At 39.4% G+C, this 23638-nt stretch overlaps 1 protein-coding gene across 2 annotated transcripts in view; it reads right to left on the bottom strand.

Moving 5' to 3' along the window:
- Nucleotides 1–23330, bottom strand: part of nlgn2b (neuroligin 2b) — a 73668-nt gene extending 50338 nt beyond the window's left edge. For both annotated transcript variants that reach the window (XM_055043807.1, XM_055043808.1), the window contains exon 1: nucleotides 22310–23330. The gene's annotated coding sequence lies outside the window, so the exon portion shown is untranslated. The remainder of the gene's footprint in view (nucleotides 1–22309) is intronic.
- Between the last annotated feature and the right edge of the window lie 308 nt (nucleotides 23331–23638).

Here is a 23638-nt window from a genome sequence, read left to right as displayed (position 1 = left end):
GGTGCAGAATTGGTTAAGCATGTAATTAAAAGAGAATCCAGCAAATTCGTTGGGAAGCTGATTATATGAATGTAGAACTAGAGAATATGAGCAGAAATTCTCAAAGCACAAGAACACTCAGATACTAATGAAATGCAGCATTTATGGAGCATACTGTATACAGTAGTGTTTGGGAGATCAAATAGTCAAACAGTCTTGAATCACACAACAGCTGCTGTTTCAGCTCATTGCCTGCATTGGGTGTGTTTGTGTACACATTTGGATTTCAGAGGAGCCATCTGTGTTTGTATTCTGCTGGTAAAATTGAATGAACATATGGCACATGCCCAAGGTCAGAGCACCTTTAATACGCGCAGTAGCTAAGAGACATTTTGCAGAGGTAAGTCCTTCCTGCCGATATTGTATGATGGGTTTAATGTTTTCTGCCTGTCACATTGCTCTCAGTTTTCCTCACCTTCTCTCACAAACATCCAATGGTGTACACGCACATGCGCAAAGACCAATGATGCATCAAATGTTGCACGTCGGTGGAGACTCATCTGTGAGCGCAAATGGGTCTGTTCTCAACGTCCAACATGTGCCTCGCGAATAGTAGTACCTTAACATCCCCAACATCTGTTCCTGTCAACCATCCATGAGCTGAAACGGCACTGAACTCACATCCATGCGCATAAAACGGGACAAACTGGCACACAAATCAGCCGTCTGATGTAAGCTGGTTCCTCTTCAGGTTTATGTAATGCATTATACATACATCAAAGGAGACTGCGTGGGGAAGGTAAGACAGTGGGACGCCAAAAAAACAACACGGTCTGAGTGGTTCGTTAAAAGGTTCACTTGGTGAAATATGGCATTTTAAAGATGCCATATTTTAAAGCTAACTTATTGTTTTTGCTTGTGTGTGTGTGTGTTTTTTTTTTATCTTTGTCACCATTTGCGAAGAAATCAGTTCAGCTAAAAGATAAAGAAATGCAATGTTTTCAACTACTCTTGCAAAGTTAGATCAATATTTGTTTTCATGCTTTTTAAACGAACGGTTTCATGCATTTGCAGTGGTATTTTGCATGAAGGCGGTCTTTTTCACCCAAAGGGACCACAAAGCATTTTATAACAGGCCTGTTTTAATTTTGCTTTCATTCTTTCTTTCTTTTGTTTTCTGCATTTTACTAAATATCATTAAGTTCTTAGTTATCTTTAAAGTTGTAATCCTGCCAATAATGTGTTTGTCATTGAAGCTGGTTACAACAATGCTACAACAAATAGATTTTTTGAGTCTTGTGGAATGACGATAAATGCATACTTTTAAAATGCAGACAAACTGATTGAATTCCTTCTAATATGAGGATAGAGATGATTTGTCCTGGATTGTAGGCATAATTAAACTGTTTTGTCTTCTTTTCACACTAATCAATCTTCAGTTTCTGTGTGTGTCTGACCTGCTAACCAGTGCTAAGGTACACTGGTTAATTTAAGAGTAAAAGAACAGTGCACACACAAACTCCAGTCATAGAAAGCACAGCAGAGAATTAAAATTCATTTGCTCAAAAGTTACCACCAACAAAACTGAGCCCCTTTGCTTTGTGGCCTGCAACAGGCATATGAGGCACTGTCAGTGCGCACAGTTGGCCACAGGATGTGGGTGAGAGATGTAAAAAAGTCTCAAACACATTGGTCCATTTTAAAATGCAGTCCTAATAGACCGTCTGAGGCAGTTCTTGTCAGCAACCATCACGGCTGATTCATCTGCTTTGAGACCAGCGCTAAGTCTCATTAAAATAATTCTCTGCAGCCAACACGTAATTTTAGTTCACAGAATCTGAATGTGCTCTGAGGAATAACAACAATAACTGCCAAACTGATTTTGAATCAGGCGGGTAATTAAATAAAACAACTTGGCCAGAACAATGGGCTTGATTGTGTGATTTATCTCATAAATAAAAACTGAAGTGCTGAAGTTTTTTTTTTTTTTTTTGCTGACGTTTAATTGCTCCTCCCTGGTTATAACTGAAAAAGTTTGAAATCTATTTAATGTTTTTTTTTATTGAGCATTGAAGCGATACCTATAGATTTTCTCAGATTTTCTACTTTACGTTTCACATCATCAAAAAAAAAAAAAAAACCTGAGTTAAAACAAAATGTTGTTTATAAATAATGATTTAATTTAGCAAGAGAAAATTATTATTATCTCTGGAATGCAATCCAAACCAATCTGACCATTTGCCACCTAAAATTAATGGCGATTGTTCCACCATTTATGACGAATGTGTTTGCCATAAATGGAAGGGATGGTTTCATTACACATTGTATTCATATTGCTCGCTGCATTAACATTTTGACCTTTTGAAGGTCAGGTCATCACATCTCCATTGTCTTTAAATCCAGACTTTAACTGGGCCACTCTAAAACCTGTGGCTCTTTTTTTAGCCACTTAGTCACGACCTTGGAGAGGTGTTTTGGATTATTATCCTGCTGCAAAACCCAAGTGAGTTTAAATGTAAGGTCTTATATTGGTAGACGGATGTCCTACTTTGAGGCAGAGAGCTTTTCCAAACGACTTTGGGGTCATTGAGATGTGTTTTTTTTGGGGGGGGGGAACAGAGCTGGGCTTTTGTCTGCTCAGCAGTGGTTTTGGTGTTGAAACACTCTTCTATGGTCCATTTCTGCCCAGTCTCTTTCTTGAGGCTGAATAATGAATGCTGAGCTTTGAAAGCCAATGAGGCCTGCAGCGCTTCGCAACTTATTCCAAACTGAAAGATGACATAAACATTTTTCAGATCTGTTCTTCAGTTTTCTTAAAATCAAGACCTGATGGGTTGCCTTCTGAGACCTTTTAGCCTTCTTCGCATCAGCAGACAGGAATTGCTTTTAATACTTTCTGATTGTAGATGACAGAAACAAATCAGGCCTGGGAGTGCCTGGTGTAACTGAGCTCAAAAACAAAAGAACTGTAAGGGGCGGAATACTTTTTGACAGTATTTGATCTCAAGCAGAAATCCTGAAGTTTCCGCTTGAATGTGCACCCCTGCTTTTCACTGGAAAAGTTCGAAAAGTCTTTAATTGAAAATATTCTTTTTTTTATTTTTATATGCTGGCTGGTTTCTCATGATAGAGACATTTCCACACCATGCAGAAAATTGATATATTGCTCATACATACTTAAGGCCAGAGGCTAATGACTTTGACATTTAAAACACATTATTCTCCCCCTGGGAATATTATTATAGATCTTCATGGACTCTGAATATTTTCTTGACAAGGTACTTTTAAAAGAGTCGACTCCATAATTTCTTCCATATATTAAACTGGTATTTATCACTGCTAATGTTCTTTCTAGCTGACGAGGTGCCTGCACAACTATAAAACTCGAAGCTCTCCAGTTCTCAAGAGTTGTTCAGTCAGTCGGACTGAATACGCCACAGTTTTCACCTTCATCACGCCGCAATCGGAGGACCCTAACAATATTCAGGATGAAGCGTCTCTTAAAAGTTATTAGAACTGCAATTAACGCAAGAGATGACCGTGCACACCTCGTTCGAAGGGGATAAAATCCGTCTGGACAGATTGTGACCACGCAGCAGAGGCCGAGCTCAATTTAAATATCAGGTCAAAACCAATTAAATGTCCTTATTTCACCCCCTCTACCCCCCACCGCAAAAGAGCATAGGCACCCGAGATACCAGGAGTGAGGAAAGGCAAAAAAAAAGTCCCCCATTGATCAAGCAGAGGTTAATTAAGGGGGTCTTAATGAAGCATCAGTAGAGGTTATTAAAACGGCAGCAGGAATCATAAAGCAGCAGGCAATAGTAGCAGATAGGAGATGTTAAAAGACCCTCCGTCACAGTATTTCCAGTAAATCAATGTTGCTACCAGTTGGAGCTGCTATATATAACATGCATTTATGTAGCACTTGTGTACAATGGGGAATTCCCCTTTATCTGGACCCTCTCCACACCAACACAGAAACAGATGAAGTTGTCTTGACAGCTGCTGCCTTAGACCCTTAAAAAATTAGCTATGGCTGAATGTCTCTGCCTTTGGGCGCTGCTATTTATCTGCTGTGCTTTTTTTTTTTTGTCTTCTTTTTTTTCACCCTGTTTGGTAATTATACACGAAAAGGATGTGTCATAACGACACCAGATAGAGTGCACAGTCTGGTGACAGACTAATTAGCAGTGATCTAGGTGAAATGCTAGCTGTTCTAGCGTGTTTAGAGGTGTCTGCGGGTGAAGTACACAGTTTGAGGGAGCAGTCTGACAGCAGATTTGCCTTGTGCCGAAGGCTAAATTTGGAAGGAGATAGCCCACAAAATTAAAATCAAGAGGGCAACGCGGCCTCGTTAAAGTCTTCGTTCTGCCTGAACAAACGAATCGAGCAAAAACAAGAGGTTGTGAAAATTGAAGTCCTTGCACCTACTGTCGCCCAGTTTCCTCCATGGGAGAAATGCTAACAGCAAACCACTTTACTGTAGCATCTCTCAAAGTCCCCCCTCCCCAGTACGATGGAGGAGTCCCAGGCAACATGCTGTCAATGCACGTCTCATGTTGGCTATGTGGGCGGGTTATGAACATTTTTGTCTGACTGATTCACTACCGTCTGTGACAACCACATCCAGCTGACAAGCAAATGCCTCTCGCTTCATTTCAATAATGTCTGCATAGTAATACGCCATCAAAGCGGAATGGATAGACAGTTATTTGGGTCACCAATATCATGTGAAAATAATAGCTTGAGAAAGCCCTTCAAGAAAATTTTATTTCGATTTCTAAATGCGCAGCGTGCTGTCGGCTTGCCAGTGCGACTGCTAGCCAGCGGTTTTGTTAAAGGTTTGAAGCAGGTGTCACGTTTAAAGCACCCATTTGAGTCACGTTTACAAATCTTTGGTATGTGGAACTGAAATTTCCAGCTTCCATCACAAGTTCTACCACAGTGACACTCGTTGGCCCATCAGTGGAGATACAGCGAGTCTAAAGGTTTCTCATCTCAGACAGTGAAAAACATTCCAATAAGTGTTCAGCTAAAATGAGCTCAGGAGTTTATTAAAATAAAAGTCAAGGTGAAAGGTGGGCAGGAAAACAAGAGAGGTGTGGCTAAAATAGCCAAGTGTTCGAAATGCACCAAGAAATCTATTATTGATTAGAAACGACCAATTTCAGCTCGTTTGTCCCCAATCTGCCTTCTTGTTATGAGGAAATAAGTTTATGTTTCTTTTTGTTGGCTTTGGGTAATGGATTTCACCACATCATGTTGACAACAAAACTCTTTCTTGTAGATGCTGTTGCTGACTGAAGAACGCTCAACGTTAGTTGTTTCATTATCAGTGAGCTGTCTAAACATGAAGTCAGAAAAAAACTGAGACGTGAGAAGCTATTTGAAATGAAAACTTTTTGCAGTATGTTATCTATGGTTTATTCAGGCTGCAAGAGAGCAAGCCCTTCAGCAGGTAACATGAAGGCTGAATGGAGTAAAGCGAAGTTTCTGTTTTATCCTTTTAAGCTTTCAACCTCTGTCATTAAATATGGATTTGAAATCTTGGCAGGAAAAGTAAACAGTACATATCTACTTTGTTTAGGGACGTTCACACACTGCTGTTTCAGTAATATAACTGTGTTATTCAATAACATAAGATACACACATTCTTTTTTCCAACATATGCAGTGTGATGGCCCCTCAGCTCCTGATTTAAATAAATATCAAAGGTCCGCAGTAGGAAGTCCAGAGGCTGGTAATTGATCACAAACTTAGGATATTAAGAACCATCAAAAATATTAGTACTACTAGAAAAAAAAAAAAAACTAAAAACTTAAACTCTTCAACAAATACCTGCCACAGCATTTTTTCTTTTTTGTTCCCCTCCAGATGAAGTCGTGTACTATACTGTAGTTTTACACCGCCTGCAGACGTGGCTCTTCTCCAACTCCATTTCCTTTCAGTGTACAGAATACGGGCTGCACTCGTGTTCCCTGTTTGCATTCCCCAAAGCAAGGTTACACATTAACATCAAAATCATGTTTTTTATGCTGGATATTATTTCATCATCAATGTCCCAATCGTATTAAAGATTATATACCACACACTCCCCAACTTTAATGCAAACTCTCTTCTTTTTTCAGACCAATTCAGCACCAAATAAGACTTATATCGCTTAGTAAAAAGGACTATAAGCCCTGAAGATACAGTAATATTGATTTATGAGACACTCAGTAATGAGACTTTTTAAAATGTGATCTTTTCAACCACAGAACTTTAGGGACTGTAAAAATTCAACTTAATATTTTCGTCTGCCTTAATTAGGCTATCATTTTAGGATTTAGACCTAAGACTTATAATAGAAATTCAAATGAACTTCTTAAGTTTTAAAAGACGGGAGCTGGAGTGAGTTGTGGCAAAAAACCTTCGTCCAAAGACTGAATATCCCCCAAAAATATTGCAGTGTTTTTCTTGCGATAAACTATTATATGTTACAAAACCGTCAACACTGAAAAAAACTCATTTGATGCGCTAACCGAACCTAAAGCAGTCTCTGTTGTCACAGTAACAAGCGTGTTCTTAAAATATTTATATCACATTATAAATAATACATCTTAGCTACCGTCTGATAAAATTGCACAACAAAAATAAAATGTACTTTTACATCTAAGCTAAATAACTGCAGCGCCGAGAAACAAACACGAAGGCTTTTAGAGACGTTTCTTTTAAAATGGGATTCAAATGAGATGCCCTAATGAAATGATATATACGCATTTTGAAATGTACTATATTCGTTAAGTGGCCTAATTAAATTGAAAACACGATGCCTGTATGTTAACAAGAACTATAGCGGCGTGCGGAGCCTCAAGATCCATCATAACGGTGATACTCGGAGGTTCATGGAGAGTGGTGGGAACATTGTGGAACTGTAAGTAAAAGCTATAGGGGAATCAGGTCATGAACCCATGTTGCTAAAGCAATTTTCAGCAATAGCATTATGAATAAATGCCATCCTGATATCGTGCAGCCCTACATAAAACAAAAAACAGAAATGGGGGACAGAGGTCTCGCTGCAGGCAGCCAGATTTGCACTGTCATGAATAAGCCTTGCAAAGCCCCGTTCCTGTCGTTACGGTTGTCAGTGGATAGACAATACAGACCTTCTGTTCTTGATATAACCCCATCGGTTTGGTTTCTTGCAAAATGTGCCAGAAAATGTATGCAGGAGGTCGAGGAGATGAAGGATCCAGAGGTTTCACAGACAGGAATTGTGGCATTGTGAAGTACCACACCAACCAAACGTAACAAGTTTTTTTTTGAGAGAATTATTCAATTTTCAGGTGAAAGTTGGGAGGGAAAAGTGTGATTAACCTTTTCTAAACCTTCCTTGTTCAGTTGCAATTTTAAATATGCTAAAATCGTAATAAGATTATTGTTAAATGTCTTATCGGAATAATTTAGTTCAGTCAATGATCCAGGCCTCAGCAGCAATCATAGTTACACATGTGGCCCTTTGGGAAATTAACCGAGCAGCCCTGCTGAAGAGAACAGGAAAAATATATATTTATTTATATATGTGATGATAGTAAGTAATGTTTTACTTTTAATCGAATTAACTGCAGCTCATTTAGACACACATAAATGTGTAGATTAATTTTTAGACACCACAAAGCAATTTAGTTTCTGGTGGTATACAGCCTAACATTTAGCCAACAGTTCTTTCAGGAGTAAAACCCTCACTCTTAATCCTACTAACTGAGCCCAAAGCTGTCTCAAATATGACATATGTTAGAAAGAGAACCACTTATTTTGGGCAAAAATGACAAAACATTTGAAAAAATTCTCGACTGCTATATAACAACCCCACATCTGCTTCCAGGCATAACATGGAGAATGAATTAATATTTTATTTTAAAAATCTTAAGCAAGCTAGTCTTGACAATTTGAGGCACACCAACAGCAGGTAAACAGTTGCATATGTGCAGCGTAACTGTTTACGCTGCACATATACATTTAAAAAGTAAATTAGCAAAAGTGTTTTAGAGGCATTAATTTAAAAAGCAGAAAACTACCACAACTCAGAGACGTCCTGCAAAAGCCCTTCAATAGTAAGCATCAAATAATCATCCAATTTCTGGATGATTATTTTATCATCCAGGAATTTGATCAAATTTCTGAAAGATCTACTACCTCATTGAAACTCAAATAATCTCATGAGAAACACAGTTCACTTGCAGACAAAATAAGTATGCTTCTTTTTTGCTTCATATGTGATGCCCATCCAGTCATCAACACGTGCAGAACTGTACCACGAGCTGCAGCAAGTAAATTAAACCCATAAATCACAATAGAAACGCAGATGTAACCAAATTAAAAGCAAATCTATTTCCCTTGTGTATTTTGGGGGCTACATTACATAGCAGCTATTAAACAATTATCATAATAATTATTCTATCTAAATAAGCACAAATAAGAGTTACACAAAACTGGCCAATTTTCATCAGTCAATAGTGCATCATGCTGCAAGAACCGGCCATTTCTGCTGATATTTAGTTATCATTAGGTGAGCGAGCTGTTGGTCAAATTAGCACTTGCATGAAAGCTGCTAACTCAGATAGGTGTAGTAGCCTGATGTATAAATATTAATGCCAGTACGCATGTTCAACATGCTTCTCCACCTCTACCGCAGACAGGAAGAGATAAATAATTACATAATTCAAATCTAAGGTTGAAAATTGTGGGTTAAATCTCATACTTAGGGTCGGACCACATTGGCAACAGAGATGTGTCAGACTCAACATGCAAGACGAGATGTACCGACTCATTTATGTTAAGGTGGAACCTTCTTAGTAGCAGAGCAGGCTCTCTGACTCATGTGCTATAGCTGGATCATTGCGTCTGGTTAGATGAGAAGGTGCAGAGCGACACACTTGCAAACACACGCAACAAAACACCATCATCAGACTGCTAAAAAGTCATCGAATTTTGAAGCTTTTGTCTTTTTTATGAGCTTACCCAATGAACAGAACACAGAGCAGTACTTCCCATTACATTCACAGTGACCTGTCAAATGATTAAACTGGCATTAAATTGAGAAACAGGGCTGTTTTAGTCTTTTTTTTTTTTTTAGCCTATTTTCAATTTGTTTGAAGCCACAATGATTAGGGTTTGTTAAACTGGATCGAAAGCAAAAATTAGCCAGCAATCCAAACAAGCTTTTATATATTAGAGAGGAAACATCTTTGCAAATGCAATGACTATTAAAGACATAACCTTTGCTTCTGCTACTTCATTAAAACTCAAACGTTGTCTAAAAAAGAAACAAGAAGATAACATGCCTATTGATGGTGCTTACTTCGCATTGATTAAAAAATACATGAGAACACCAGCATCTAACAAAAAGCAGACCATTACAGCATCTTTTTTGGGGAAGCACCACACAAGCCGAAATAATTTAAATCAAATGTCTTACTTACATAAGCGTATTAGGTCCAGTTTTAGAGGAAATACAATAAACGTAACTTTTTTTTTTATATATCTTCCCAGACAGTGATAGTTACTTTTGACCACATGGTCTCCGTCTGCCTCCCATTTTGTGACAGAATGTGCTCTTTCTTTACAGGATCCATTTGGGATCCAAGATTTTGTTGGTTTAGACTTGTGTCCTTCGCTACTGATGAAACTGGGCTCTCTAGCTACTGTGGTAATGCACTGTGATCCAGTTATGTTCTGAGCATCCAAACGAATTAATAATTCACAAGTGTTCAAGAAGGCTGGAAGAACCCACGTACAGTTGGTTGTTTATCTTGGGAGCACATAACCATTTTCTGACGGAAATAAAAAGTAGAAGTAGAGCTTTACATGTATATATGCAGTTACCCTTGCACTATTGGCAGGGGAACCTAAGAATAACTAAACAAGCTGTTTGTGTGTTTGTTTTTCAAACATTGCTTATTCATAAAGGAAGATCCACTTCTAAAACCAGTCGCATGAAGAAGAAGAAGAAGAAAAAAATACAAGGCATCTGTTAAAACATGAGAGTTGGGATATTATCTGTTCCAATCCAACTAAAAGTTATTGCATTTTGTAGACTGAATGAGCAAAAACACATGAAACTGAGTTGGGCTTAAATTGTTCTTCATATATTGATTGACTGTAACACAATAGAAAAAAAAAAAGTGGTTAAATGTGGATGAACCAATCAGAGATTCTGTGGCCAAGCGCGAAGCTCTGGCCTCCCAGCTCCAATTTCAGTGAGTTTTTTGATGAAATATGGAGAAAATACCCTTTGTATATTTTATATGATTAAAAACTGTAGCTATATTAACAATAAAATGTCTAAATTAGAAAAATATGGATTTCTCAAAAACCACCAGAAGTGACAGAGGTATTTCTGAAAGAATTACTAACCTTTTTCCACTAACAAGTCACCTCTAGGATGCCTCTTACCATTCAGAAATCACAAATGAATACAACAATATCCCAGCTGTTAAGATTTCCAAAATAATGCCGGAAATGTTGGACGGCTGGACGTTTTGGGCTCTTTCGGTGTCAGCGCCTTGCATGGAATCTGCATCGGAAGTCGCTCCGTTCCCTTCCTTCCACGACAATAACGAGCTCTTTTTTAGATCGTACAGCTGGCTGGTCACACAGACCATACATCATCACTGCATCACTCTTTTGACATGCAAAGCTGGTCTGGCTCTGTACCAGTCAGCCGACGTGGGTCTGTGACTAACTTGCATGCCGAGGCAGGAGAGTAGAAGACGCAACTGACTTCCAAGTTTGTCCTTTTCACAAGACGCATTAATATCTACAAATACAAGACTCCTTCACAAGAAAGATTGTAATTTACTAACTTCATTCTCCTCTTATTTTGAGAATCTAATACTTCAGAAGAAGAAATTTTGATGAATTATTTAGTAACAGAAGCAATATTTCTGGATAAAACTCCATCTGCCAGCACTGAAGATGGTGGACGGTTTGGACGATCTGAACTAGCAGAACAGCTGACCATATTCACACATTAATAACTCAATTCATCTGTAAATAATTGTCACTCACGGTGCGCTGACATGGTCTCTTTGGATTAAAAAATACATTTCATCCCCTATCAATGCTTTCTATCAACGTCACTATAAATAGTCGCCTAATAGAGAAATGTTAATGTTGCACAGCTAAAATGTTCCTGTTATTTTGAGAAACAAAACAATTACATTTTTGAGATCTTAGGTTGTCACTCATTAAGGACTAGGATTAGCCACTTTAATACAGTTAACATTGCACTGTATATTCTTTTATAGATCACTCAGACCCTTATTTTAACTGTGGCATGTCCAAAAGGGTCTGACAACATTTCCAAATCCAGTGTCTTCAACGACAGATGAAATTGGACTCAACAGAAGGATAAAACTGAACGACTGTTAACTCCCTTGTTGTGGCATTCTCAATATGCCACAACAAGAAAACATTTTGCATCCTCCTTACAGCTTTTGTGTTTCAACTGGCTTCATTTGAAGTACTAAAACAGCTAACTTTAGATTGTAAAGTTAGCTGAGTTGTTAGCACTTGGTTTGATAGATCAGAACCAGTGAAGCAACCATTCTCCAGCGGTATAACAAATTGCTGAAGCAAAACTACTTGTCTAAGATCAATGCTGTAATTATTAAGATTCAGGACCGCCTAATTAGCAAACAAATGTGCTTACTTTATAAACGTCGTTTGTGGTTTTAGACTTCCTAAGGCAACAGGCCTGTCAGAAACTGGAAAGAAAATGACGAATGTGTTAACAGAGCGGGCTCAACGGGCCCCCTGCTGTTTTAATCAAAAATGCCAGACAATAAGCTGCCTTTTAAAATAATGCAAAATCATGATCTGATTTAATGGCGCACACGGTGCAAGTAGGTCTTTACACAGCAGCGGGAGGTTACCTCAGGGAGGAGTTGCAAATATGCAATCTGTCATAATCAGCTCTTCGTCTAACGGCTAACTGGCTCTGCTCTCTGCTGAAATTAAAAGCGATGTGACGGAAAGTAAAACAAAAAAAAAAACAATAAGACAGTTTATTTTCAAAAATGCTGTTTTTTAAAATCACCTGCCATCCCTGCTAAGTTAACATCAACGCCTTGCACTCAACACAGCTCCGTCTCCATGTTTAAATGCAGCATCAGAAGTCCTTAACACAGGACGACGAAGCACATAGAAACAGGAGCTGATTCAGGATTTAGCAGAGTTTTACAGTGACGATGCTTCTGCCCGCATCGACGGTGCATGGTCGTGTGCTTTTACATTTATAATTCATAAACTCGAGCAGCCTATAGGATCGGCTTTACTGCTGGAGACGAAATACATACAGCACTGCGGCTCAAGCGCTCTTTCACTCTGACGAAAACCACTGAATACACACTGCAAGACAACATTATAGCTGTGGCCCACAGCAATAAAGAAAGCCTTTTTATCTCAGACTGTATAGCTGAAGTCAGAGTACAGCTGGAGTGAGGAAGGAGCTGACACTTTAATGTGGGAATATGAACCTTGACAGCATCCTAAGAAGGAATGATTTTTAAAATACAGGAGAGCATGTATAGTATTTTTTGGCACAGACATTTATAATACTGGGGAGCCATTTTCACTTTAAGAAGACCTTACTAAACGTAACACAGCATGCGCGGCCTCTTTGTATTGTAAGAGTTCACCAGTATGGATATTAGTCCTGCTTTGTTCGCCCACAGATGTTTTTTTTTTCTCTTGATGTACATCTTAATGTCATTCTTCATTATTTATATGCTTTATGTTTTTCATCACAATCCAATAATAATAATCATAAAATAAAATAAAAAAAAACAGAATAATGAAACTGTATATTTTCACACTCTCTTGGTGAGATTAATTCCTTTGCTTGCTCTGCCTTAAATTACAAAACGCTTCAAAACTGGATCAAAACCTATCAATTTCCAGCCAAACGAAATTGAGGGTCACACAGCCTTCACATGACATCTTTATATAGATTGTTTCTCTAAGCACCCCGTAACTCTTATTGACTTGTAGTGTCCCTCATCAGGACATCACGGTTTCCACGTGGGTGCCAATATATATAAGATATTTGCGCTGTCACTGTGATGAAGTGTAGGGGAGATATTAGATGCACTCCATCCTGTTGTTGTTCTGGTCAGTCAATTCTAATCTGCTTTTAAAATAGCTGTTTCAAAATTTGACACTTGGGCGACGCTCAGCTTGTTAACGCGCAGTATTTATAACTGCTACCTAGGCTTACGTTGCTCTGTTTTCAACGACAGATGCAAGTACAAAACAGCAAACAGAAATACAAAAACAAAAGTAATACCAGGTGGAACTACAGGGCAACCTGGACGGATGTATAGAAATACATCCCATTTAATGCCATCTTCGTTTTATATCTAAATAAAGAAACTAACAGCGGTATGCTTTTTTTTTCCCCCCAACAAGTCACTTAATGTGAATTTCCCTCTGGGATTAATAAATTATATTCATTCATTGAATATTTCATTTTCATAATATGTGAAAAGTTCTAAATACCTAACTATACCACAATCAACAATATTGGAAAAAAAAAAAAAAAGGAGTTGAAGGAAGACAGACTCACCACAAAAATGAGAATGTGGAGGTTACATGTGACTGAAAAAACCTGAGTGAAATAAAAGATATTTTAGGAATTGTGCAAATTTAAGAGATTATGATCAGGTTCTTGATAAATTAGATGAGTGACTCTTTGGCTGGATCATTAAATGACACTTTAGGTCATGAGCAAAGAGACTGGAGGATGCTAAGCAACGCGGGTTGCGGCTAATAGAGGTTTTGGCTCTTTGGTTGGACTCCACTTCATTAAGAACAGAGACATTTGGCATTAAACTCAAACTTCTTAATGTTTTTGTCTTTCCACTTTTTCATTCTAATTTGGACCAGTGTATTGATTGCATTTTTCCCCCCAAATGAATTAGACTTAAAAATGGAAAGAAGAATCAAGTCTATGAGTCTATTGGAAAGAATAGCTTAAAAGCAAGGAATCACTTTTGCCAGGGACTTGGGGTGAAATCAAGAAAACTAATATCCAGTGTAAACATTGGGAGCAGGACATTTGAGGAATTTAAACCTTCTTGAAGTAATAAATAAATAAATACAATCAAAGATTTCTCCCCAAACCTCTAAATCCAACATGGCGTCTGATTTACAGATCAGTTGCTCATGTTGTTCTGGACAGCAACTATTTGAAGAGATGCTGCTATGATGTTTGAATGCATCAAAACTGTGATAAATACTGTACTGTACAGTTAGCATGTCTCTGTATTCCCGCCTCCTACCTAAAACTCTGACTTGAGGGTTCTTCTTTTGGCTTTTTTTTTTTTCTTTTTCTTTAAGATAGTCAAAAAACCTGCTCATTCAAACCCTCTCTGGTGCTGCAGAAAAAAAGTCGCCATACTTCTGAATGAAACAGTGGACTAAAGCAAACCTAAAAATATTATTAAATGCCGGCATTCAGGTTAAGATAGATCCGAACAGCATGGTTCAACTACTTGACCAAGAGTCCGCTGCTTTCAGATGTTAAAAGAACAACATAAAACAGCAGGACTGTGCCTTTAGGTACCTGGCCGAAGTTTTACCACAAGGTCTAGATAAATCTAGAAAGGCCTGCAATAAAACATGCGGATTTGTTTTCCTGCATATCGTCCACACAGCTACATTTTAAAGAATTAGAATATTGTGACAGAGTAAAAACAAAAATGTCACTTTCAGGAAGTGGAACTCATATATTCCATAAATGTATTATCCATAAAGTAAATATTTCAAGCCTCAATTTCTTGTAATTTTCATGACTATGGCCAACAGATGACTGATTAAAATGAAAAATGCAACGTCTCAAAAAATGTGAAGATTACGTAACATCAGGGGAAATGAATGTTTCTGAGAATCATGTTCGTTTTTATGCATTCAAAACTTGGTTGTGTGCGCATTTAGATACATTACTGGCATGGAGATGATCAGCTTTGCTAAGGTGTAGTAAAAGCTCAAATTGCTTTGATAGCTTTGGATCATCTTGCATCGTTGGATCTGTTGACAATTCAAGTAAATTTGATGGCCAGTCAAGCACAGTAATGCCATGTTCACAGAATCAGCTTTTGGCAACTTTGGCAGTGCAGGCAGGTGCAAAGTCCTGGTGCCTTCCACTCAATGGCCTATAAAAGTGTTTCCCTGTGAACAACCAGCTTCTTCAGCGATGATCTGTGGAGCAATAACTGACTGTCTACCGGACATCTGTAAACTCAGCTGTTTTCCCCATGATTGTGAAGGCTAGCACACAACGCTAACAGAAGCTGAAGGCTCAGTGCCGTCAAACCAATGGCCGGGACGTCATTATCAACACACTAAATTCAAGGCTAAAATAAGCTTTGAGGTCATTTTAGTATTACTAGCTTCTCATTGCTTTGCTGTGACCTTCGTTTCCGTAGAGAGAAGGAGGAGCTGACCCTCAATTGGACGAACCATTTCGGAAAATGGTTCGTCCAATTTTCCGATGGATGTTGCTGAAGCACTCATCCATAAGTGCACCGCTTGAACTAGTTTTCCCCTCTGATCTGGTTATATTCCCAAGGAGAACAAAATTTAACTTCAATGGTGCTCTGATGACGTAAGGAATCGTGCGGGTTAATACACCCACAAACCAAACACTTTGTCTACTTGCAACTTCGGGATGTCTGAACTTGGACGACAAGACTGCAGCGAGGAAAAGGCAAATTTTGCCTCACAAAACTGATTAGTCGGAAGTCCAAGACCTTGTTTAGTAATGACATAATAGACGAGAAAACATAGCAGGGAATAGAGAAAATGAACAGACTAAAAAATATGACCCCCAAAGTACTAACAGAATACAAAAAAATGCTGAAGGGCTGAAAAAAATTATTTTCCATGATAAAAGCCCATGGAAAATCTGTTGCAGGTGTTTTGGGGTTTTCCGCTGCCTATTATGCCACCACAAGTTTCCAAGATGTGTAACTCTATTTGTAATGGAAAATATTGAACTTCTTCTTAATATTCAGATTTTTTCAAGATGTGCCTGTGAAACATAGCAAGCGATGCAATAACTAGGCTAAGATGACCTAGATTCCTTCTAAACCTTTGTGTACCAAGGACACGTCAACCAACAACAGAGTTAAAAAAAAAAAACAAAAAAACAAAACAAAACCCTTCCATTTTGAAGGGGATTTCTAAAACTCTCTCCTTTTCTCAGCAAAAGCACAGTTTGCATGGAGATGAGAGGTGTAAAAGCAGCAGAACGTCCCACAATTTTCACAAGAGGACCAGCTGCCTTGGACGTGTAGTTCAATGACACACCACCACAGCTTGTAAGGAATAGATATTTTTCTCCAAGAACCCGTGCCAGCTCTGAACACCGGCTCCAGCTCCTGTATAACTGTCCGAAAATATCCCCAGAATAAAATGGCGCGGCACGCTTAATGGATCATGCTTAAAGAACTAAAGAGGAGAACTCTGTCTTGGTGCCACGTTTAATGAGCTTTCACCTGTGGTGCTAACAAAAAGCACATTAAATTTAGTGATACTTTAATGGCGTTGGGTGTGAGTCTTCCCAGTATGAAGCGGACAGGATGGCACTTATCCTGGTTTATCTTATGGACGACTGTCAATGCGACGCTGCATGAAGGAGGCGACACGAAGCGGTTACCATGGCGTCTGAACGGGCGTTTCTGTGGCTCTGCTTCGCTGAAGGATAACGGGTCAGGTCAGGCTATTCTCCTCCATGGCGACGTGACGGAGAGCCGGGTCACGTTGACCTGCCTTTTGACATCTTCATACTGAAATTAAAATCTCAGAGCCCTGGCTGGCACGACAGCTGTATCCGAGTATGGAGTAAATAAATCATTTAAAGATGTGGAAGCTCTGTGTAGAAACCAGACCAGTCATGTAAAAGAATGTATGGAAATATAAATGGCTACCTAAAAACATTCAGATGCATTTTTGTTGGGTAAAAAAAACGACAAACAAACAAACAAAAAAAAAAGACTGTTAAAGTTCAATCCAAATATTCAACCTCCAAATCCAAAATTATTCAGATGATCTGTTGACAGCTGAATACATGCACAACAGCCTTCTTCTATTCACGAGTGGTTTCTCGGAGGCATGGGATTGACACGTATACATGCGAGTTCGAAATCTGTCAAGCAGCTTTGTTGAAGTGAAGGGCCCAAACACAGAGTAGCAAAGCAGGAGCCTGGCAAATTAAATAACCACAGAAACTTTAATAACTAAAGTCGCCGCAGGGCAGGGAACCCAGAAAATAAACATAAATCCCCGCACCCACCCAAAAAAAAGAGGAAGTGAGGTAAAAGGCAAACACAGACGTCCAGAAACAGGAAAATAGAAAACAAAGAAGCCCTCACACAGCTGGCGATAGGCAACAGAACAGTGCTGAGGTGTGAAGTTTTACAAGAAGCACATAAACTGGCACATAAAAGGGAAGTAACTGGGTTTCAGAACATGGAAATAGGATACAACTACCGCAGAGGAGTGGTAAATCGCAAACACCACCAACAACACTAACACAGGCATAAGTGAACTTATGTTTGCAACTTATATATTATATATATATTTTATATATATATCTATATATGAAAAAAGCAAAACATGACACCAGCGGCCAGACAGAATGCAAACACAAAAACCACGGAAGCAACTCCTGACACAATCATGCTGACGGTCCTTCTGGGACCGGCTCACATTTCACTGTATTGTGACATAAATTACAAACAGAAAGGATGAGGGAAACCCAAACACATCCGGTACTTGTGCGGCATCATGGGAAGCCTAGATCAAACCAGCCGAGAAATAATAAAAAAAATGAATAGTGCTGTTCATCCGTGGGTGCAATTACTTAGATGTTTGAAGGCCACATTCATCACTTTGAATATTTACGCCAGCCATCATACCCTTCTGGAAGGAGATTACTTCGGTGTTGAATGCGTTCTCATGCTAAATGTCCAAATCAAACCCAGAACACTAGAAAAAGCAACAGTTTACCGTAATCCACTGTGAGATAAGAGATGCGCTGACATGTAGTGAAAGGCCACTCAGCTAGAAAGGAGTCATCACTCCAAAAGGAGTATAAAAGGACCGATTACCAACAGTTTTGGAAACATATTATGTGTTCTGATAAAACTAAACTTCAAATGTTTGCGCATTGTGATAAAAAATATACCTGGATCAAAAAATCATCGTAGTGTGTAAGGAGGGACTGGTGTACTTAACAACATAAAGTAATAACTTGTCTACTTAAAGCGTAAAGCTGCAGTGGGTAGTTTTTTTTATAAAACCAATATGTGCTTCACATATTTGTTAAAACTATCAGAATTAAGTCACTCCTCCTGGCTCCGATTGGGTGTTTCTGACCTGGAGCTGTGTATTTCTGCAGAGGACAGTAAGAACACGGGGAGGTGGCAGAGGAGCTCGATGTTTTTCACAGATTATCTGTCACATATTATAATGTCACGGCATAGAGACAGTTGTAACAAATGTGTAAATAAACCCAAACATTTTGATAAAAGTTTCATACTGCAAGCTTTAAAGACAACAAAATCTAAGTTTTGGCCATTTCAAAAATCTCAGCCCCAAAGACAATTTGTAGGATCAGCTGAAAAGTTGAATGTGAACAAGGAGCCCTGCAAACTGGACTCAGCTGCAAGCAGTTCAAATTCTTACAAACTACTTTGAGAAGGCTACAGAATAATACCAAAAAAAATCCTGAGAATCAAATTACAAAAATATTGTCGAAGAAAAGACCCTATCCCTGAGCAGAATCTGGTGCTGCTCAGGTATAGCAGCACAATAATAACTAACAATAATTAGTTATTATTGTTTGGATAATAACTAATTATCCAAACATTTTATGACTTTCGAACGCACTCGTTCAAAGTGTGATGTTTTCTTCCAGTTTGTTTTGCGTTCAACAGATATGTTTTCAGTCAATCAGTTCAATTTACAACCACGTGTTACGTAAACTTTTAGGATTTACAACTCGTGGATGTGGTGCTTTACTGCTGGCAGCGTTTCAATTACAGCGTGCAGGTCTACAGGCGCAGGAAGCTGATCTGACATCTGTTATACATCTTACTTACCTATTTATCTCAATATGCCTCTCTTTAGCTAAGCATAAAATATTGTATATGTGGGGAAAATATTTATTTTCAACTAAACTTAGAAATAACACAGTGCAATTTATATTTATAAGAAAAGGTCAACAGAATTCCTGTCTACAAATTAAGGGTATTACGAAGGAACTAACTATTAAAAGAAAAGAAACTACGCAAACAGCCCAACAAATAAGCATCAACTCCCTTTTGCATTTGCGAGCAAACTCCCCTTTTGAACACTTCACCTTACTCACAGCCATATCAGCCAAACATACCTCATTAAGTTGACACATTTTGTTCTGGGTTGTAAGTCTCCCCCTAATGTTGTCATCCAATCCATTAAACAGTCATTCTTTCTTTTTCTCTCCATCTATCTTCACTTAACCTCCGTATGCTCTCTGGAAACCGGCTGACACTGTGCGTGCCACAATAGCGGCTCGGCCGGGCTCTTGCTGTGGTCTGAGAACAATGCTGATCACCGTGTTCTCTTCCGGATGAGTGGAAAATGGCTAAGAACAATATGTAGAAGTCCAGCGTTATGTCCTAACGCTGGACTTCCACATATTCCCCGAGGCACGATGGATGACACCGGTTCCTGGGTATTGCTCTGTTTTTCACAGACATATGCATCCGCTTTGCACAAGTTTTTGTGCCCCTTGGAGTTGTTTGTATTTTGAGACATTAAAACCAAAAATCTATTTGATTTTGTTGAGATTCAATTTCCTGAGGGAGTCTTCCCAAGTACGAGTACGAGTCTAAGTCTAAGTCTAAGTCTAATGAACCCAAAAAGAATCACCACATTGGATGGAGAGAATCTCAGACATTGATTTTTGTGTTTTGCAACCAGCTCCTTCTTTAGAGTGCAGGTAAAAACTTGAATCAGGCCCCTCTTATACCAGAACATCGCTCTGATCTAACTTTCTGCTCAGCTCTTCAAAGTCCTCTGCAGTCAACAGGTTTTCTTCCGAGAAGACTCCTCTATTTTTTTTTAAATCTTTCTATAAACAGAAGCATCCCAAAAGATACAATACAACAAGCAGAATGAATCTATGTAGAGATGTTGTGTTCGAGGTCATGCGCAACAATAGTTTGGGATTTAACATGGAAACAACAAAAAAATAAAACAAAAAAAACAAAACAAAACGAAGCATCTTCTTCTACAATGTCCTGTCTGCTACGCTGCTTACTGCAAACCACGGACTTGACTTTTAATGGGTTTATTCTTTCCACATTATTCTTTCCTATTTTGGGTGATTTATTGAACAGTATTTCCCTGAATCATACACAGCTCTAGGAATGGCTTAATAGCCGTTTGAAACTTCCCTGCAACCTAATGCCTGATCTGCTGAGCTCTTTGGTTTTTATGATCCTGTTTGTTCACTAATGTTCTCCTGAAAACATCCAGGCATTGATTTATTATTATATTAAGTTACACACAAAATGTATCCTTTTTATCAATTAGGTGACAATTAGATGCAGTAGATTGCACTGGATTTAATTTAGGACCATCGTGGCGGATGGTTCTGCTGTTGGTTTCTTTTAAAGGTGAATTTTCCTCTCCACTGTCGCTACATGCATGCTTTGTATGAAGTTTTGCTATTAAGTCATCTATACAATGTAAGCCATTGTCTACTGTCGCTAAATGCTAATGCTAAAGAAAAGAATGCTGCAAATTAAGGGATACTTAGAATATAAGCGTGAATTGAAATTGCTTTTTTTTTTTTTTTGGTAAAGTGCCTCGAGACATTTGCTATGAACTAATAACATATAAATAAACCGAATTGAATTGAGTAGAGGGGGCTGAATCCCAACATATGCCACCCTTGTTGCATTTCCATGACAGGAAATCTAAAAGATATTTATGATTCTTTCTGAAAGTATGTGTCAGTCTATCACAAAAAACAAAAATCCCAATGGAAGTACGTCAATGGCAATTGTTTAGACCCCAATTAAGAACTAAAACTTTACTTCATCTTTCTTTCTAATATATAAAAACCAACTGAGTAAGAGGACAAACGCCATCAGCTGGGCTGACATGATGACGGCCTGCGGAGAGCAATCACAGCTCTTTCAATTCTTTACCGAGAGCGGCAGGAGAAATCCTCCACAAAGTCTACAAAGGCACTTTATTAAAACTTTTTTTTTTTCAAATGGATTTTAAATGTCACTTCCATGTAACGCTAAAGGCACCAGCATTTTTTCGGAAAAGGAAAACCAATCATCCAGGAATGTATTGTTTGTTTGCATTCCAGACCCCTCAGCCTTATTCAGCTTCTGCCCAGTCCTACAAAAAAAAAAATCCACTTTCTACTGCTACTTTTTAGTGAAGCTATTACAAATGATCATGATAACGACAATAATACTTTTGTTTTTTTTTAAAGTGCACTTCCACAAACTCTAACGACACCATTTCTCATCGTGACCTGTCAGAACAGAGGTCCTGTTGTCTGCCATTAACCGAGCTCTGCCCAACCACAGCTGAATATTAATGGGAGTGTGTGCATTTAATTCACAAACCCCCGATCTGCATCTTCTGGTCTTGGGGGAGGTGGAGGGGAAGGAAGGGGATGCTTCTGTGGGTTTCAGAGGTGTATCTTCTCAATCAACACGCACACACGCACCCCTGCTAAAGATTAGTTATGTTGCAGCTCAGGAGCATTGCAAGTCTAATTAAGCTGTCATCACTGGGCGCAATAAAAAATCCCTATCAGAATGATCTATACCCTCGCATCTGAGGGAAATGAGGGTCCTGCTGAGAAGAGCAACCGGTCTGACTGATGATGAGCTGATTCCAATTAAATCACTCTGATGTCTTCTTGTTGGCGGCCGCACGCTGCTTATACAAAGTAAGCTGATCATGTTGGGATGTGACAACTTATCAACAGGCAAGGCCAATCCACCTCCACCACCACCACCCAACCTCCCCTTTGCACTCCTGTAAGGAAGGAAATGTGTGCTATAGCAACCACTTCCACTGAAACCTCATCATCTCAGTGCGTCAAGATGAGTGAGGTGCGCAATGTGCAAAGTCACCAATATTGCGCACATATAAGAACGATGACAGACAGAAGGGGAAGAAGAGGGAGGAAGAGGAGTAGGAGGAAGATCGAGGAGGGGGAGGGTGAAGGAAGGGGCTTTAGGATGCGCCGGTCAACATATGGGTTTACCTTAAAGAGGCGATGCGAGCGCCGGGGATTTAGGATGATGTCGATGACGCTGGCCCGTCCATCCACAGCACGATTCTTCTCTCCTCTGCTCTTTATGATTTTGTTGCTTTAGCTAGGCCATTTCCTCCTCCTCGGATCGCCGTTATTTCTCAAGAGAGTAGCTGGCTTATACACCTTCTCCCGTCTTTCTCCGGCTTTTCCCAAAACAGAGAGAAAACACACCTCATTCTGCACCCCACCCCCCCTCCGTCCTCCTCCACCACCACCACCAGCACCTCCTCTTGCTCCTGCTCTCGTCGGTCCTCTCAGACTATACACACACTTCGGTCTGTTTCTCCCCCAACCCCCCTCTTTAACCACCGATATTTGACTTTTCTGTGGCTAAAAAAAAAAAAAATGCTGCAGAGAACCCAATTTCAACGGGGATCTGGACGGGGGGGCAGAGAGAGAGAGAGCGAAAGACAGGAGGTGGGAAAAAAAAGAGACTCGCAGGGAAACAGATGCGTAACGCAATAGCGTCAAGACCCTGCGCGTTGCTTCAAAAGTGAACGCATTGATGTGTCCTCTTTTCCCCCATATGTCCACGCTGATGATAATCCAAGGTGGGATGCGCGCACTCGCTGCGGCCCTTGGAGAGAGACAGAAAGAGAGAGGAAAATAAAAGAAACACCGGAGGGCTTTTCGTCCTGAGAGAAGAAAGAGCGCTCCAAAAAGGTGTCCGAGCTTCTTCTTTTTCTTTTACGCGCTTGCGTGATGCTCTCTCTCGGCTGGAATAACAAACAGAGCGGGCATCCTCCGCTTGGACCTCATGGTGTGTGTGCTGGAGAGAGAACGCGAGAGAGAGAGAGATAGAGAGAGAGGAAAAGAGAGGGAAAGAGAGAGAGAGAGAGAGAGGAGGCGCGATCAGACGTTTCGGGGGGAGTCGGGCAGGCAAGTGATGTGAAGTCCGTCGATGCCCGCACCGGCGCAGATCTCCACGGCTCGTCGTTCTGGAGAGCCCACCTCACCTCTCCCCCTTCCGTCAGTGCGGTCTCATCGACTCCCTTCGCTTATAGGACACACGCGTGTAATATCGCAGCCTCGCGGCTTACCGTGGGCTTCGTGACGAAGAGATGCGGCGCATAACGCCAATAGGCGCCGCTGCTGCTTTTACCATATTTATATATTTATTTATTTTTTTAAATCATTATTGATAGCTATATTATTATATTTGGTTGCTTTGGATCGGCATGTGTCAACCTGCTCACTATTATTATAATCATTATTATAGTAATAATAATAATTATTATTTTATTATTATTATTATTATTATTTTTTACCTCAAACTGC

The sequence above is a fragment of the Poeciliopsis prolifica genome, unplaced genomic scaffold (genome assembly GCF_027474105.1).
Source record: "Poeciliopsis prolifica strain line A6 unplaced genomic scaffold, Auburn_PproV2 SCAFFOLD019, whole genome shotgun sequence".
Classification (NCBI taxonomy): Eukaryota; Metazoa; Chordata; class Actinopteri; order Cyprinodontiformes; family Poeciliidae; genus Poeciliopsis; species Poeciliopsis prolifica.
This window is presented reverse-complemented; position numbering and strand designations above follow the sequence as displayed.